This window comes from Staurois parvus, unplaced genomic scaffold (assembly GCF_062004578.1).
Source record: "Staurois parvus isolate SC_StPar_1 unplaced genomic scaffold, SC_StPar_1.0 ptg000232l, whole genome shotgun sequence".
Lineage (NCBI taxonomy): Eukaryota > Metazoa > Chordata > Amphibia > Anura > Ranidae > Staurois > Staurois parvus.
Window position 1 is genome coordinate 4700696 of NW_028318028.1, and position 2666 is coordinate 4703361.

General features: G+C 38.1%; 1 pseudogene; it reads right to left on the minus strand.

Annotated features, from left to right (window-relative positions):
- Nucleotides 1–1294: 1294 nt before the first annotated feature.
- LOC149460260 (olfactory receptor 8D1-like) lies at nucleotides 1295–2257 on the minus strand (annotated as a pseudogene).
- Nucleotides 2258–2666: the final 409 nt, after the last annotated feature.

Below are 2666 nucleotides of genomic sequence, written 5' to 3' on the forward strand. Positions count from 1 at the left end.
ATAAATAATCATAAAAATAATATAAAAATAATAAAAAATTTAATTCAATAATATAATCAAACCAAAAACACTGAAATGTGAAATAGAGCGCCAATTTGGCACATTGCTGAGCTCAGTCGCAAAATCGTTTTCAGTGTCTGATGACGAATTTCCCCACAAATCATTATCACTCAATTCTGCAAGTAGTTCTGATTTACTATCGCTGTTCTCTAGCTGGCCTAAAGGGACACTTTTTGGACGCCATGGACATTTCTCAGTTTCCAGGCAGAAAGAACAGACAAAATGCAGGCAGGGCGCAGGACAAAGCACTAGGGACAATATGTATGTGAAATTGGTTGAGACAGCAATGTTTTACTATGTAAAATGTAAAAAAAAAAAAATGACATTTTTTAAAATTTTTAAATTTCCCGCCGGCGGAGGCGGCGGCGGCGCCCGTACGTCCCGACGTCACAGGGACAGGACACAGAAGCCGGATGCCGGCATCGGCCGGAGGAGATGGCCGGGGACGCTGCAGGGGACACATCGTGGGAGCGCAGGGTAAGGTAAGTGAAGAACACATGCCGGAGCAGCGCCGCATGGTATTCCCGAGTGTAGCTCGGGGTTACCGCTTTTGGTACTGAAATGTTACCCCGAGCTACACTCGGGAATACCGCCAGGGAGGTTAATAGCAAAAAGTAAAAAAGATTGGTTTTTTTTCTCAAAATTGTCAGTCTTTTTTTTTTTATAACGCAAAAAATAAAAAATGCAAAGGCAATCAAATACCACCAAAAAAAGCTCTATTTGTGGGAAAAAAGGACACAAGTTTAATTTGGGTGTAGCATTGCATGACCGCGCAATTGTCAGTTAATGCAGCGCCGTAACGCAAAAATTGGCCTGGTCAGGAAGGGGGTTAAATCCTCAGGAGGGCAAGTGGTTAATGAGACAGAATATTTTGACTGCACAAATACTTCTCCAGCATATTTGGTTAGGATACTTAAGTTTTTTTTAAAGCCTACATATTTGGTTTAATTTATGTTAGTTTAATTTAATATCTAGTAAGTTTTTTATTCAGTAATTTACAGCATGCAATAATTCTACATAAAATTACAAAGCAGGAAGAAAAGAATAGTAGGACTATGCACCATTCATGCACAAAAGGTGCATTCTTTCAGCTTTGACAGTTTGAGCATGGGCAACCTGTAGAAGTGGTGAACCAATAACCAGTTAGATATAATATACAGATTAGGGGGAACGAAGAATCGCCTATTTTCATGTTATGCTAAACTAGAAAGAATGGGCCTAGAAAATTTGTAGTTTAGTTTTGCTTAGTGCATCTTTTCCCCTTTGCCTACATCCAACACCTAACCTTCCTGAAAGCTGCCTTCACATCTTTATTTTTCAAGCTGTAGATCAGTGGATTCAGTATGGGTACAGCAACTGTGTTAAAGAAGGAGAAAAATTTATTAGACTCTAAGTTGTCTCTCGAATTTAGCCTTAGGTATTGAAAGATAAGAGTAGCATAGAGAAGGATGACAACTGTGAGGTGGGAAGAGCAAGTGTAAAAGGCTTTACGTCTGCCAATATTAGTACGGATCTTCATTATGGAAACAATAATGAAAACATAAGAAATGAGAGTCAGGAGAAATGGGATTACAGCTACAACAAAAAGGCCCACAATGAGAATGTAAATCTCCAAAAATGAAGTATCATTGCAGGATATCTTCATCACAGGCACAACATCACAGAAGAAGTGATTGATTTTGTTTGACTGAAAGCATGTTAGTCGGGTTAGTTCTATAAATGTTTCCAGACTTATCAAAAATCCCCACATCCAGCATACAGTAATTAGAAGTGCACAGATTCCTTGGTTCGTAATTACATTGTAACGGAAAGGGTTGCATACAGCTACATATCGATCATAACTCATTGCAGTCAAAATCACCAACTCATCACAAGTTAAGGACAGAAAAACATATATTTGTGCTAAACAGACTTTAAGAGAAATAGTGTTATCTCCTGATACAAAAGTTAGAAGTATTTTATGGAGAGTGATTGTAGAAGAACTAATATCCAAAATGGAAAGGTTGGCCAAAAAGAAGTACATGGGAGTGTGAAGATGGCGGTCAAAGCAAATCAGTAGAAGAATGGCTATATTACCACCAAGGGTAAGGAAATACATAAATAGAACTAAAAGGAATATTGGAAACTGCAATTCTGCAAGGTCTGATATGCCAACAATAATGAAGAAGGTTGAGAGAGTCCCATTTCTTCGATCCATTAGACCTTTTAATTGAAAACATCAATAATGATTATTTGTTTTTTTGTATGTTTATTAATGTTTTCATTTTAGCATTTGCCACCCAATAGAACTCCCTACCCCAATCTACCCGACTATCCCTACTCTGTCCACTTTTAGGTGATCCCTGAAAACTCTTCTCTTCAGAGAAGCCTTTCCCACCTGCACCTAACCACTGTATTTTCACTTTCTCTGTCAGCTCATTTCCCAAAATTATTACCTTTTGTATCACTTGACCCTCCGCTTTAGATTGCAAGCTCTAAGGAGCAGGGCCCTCTGATTCCTCCTATATTGAATTGTATTGTAACTGTACTGTCTGCTCTCATGTTGTTTGCAGTATATACTGTAAATCCTGTATTATAATAATAATTGTAGTTAATAGAGGATTACA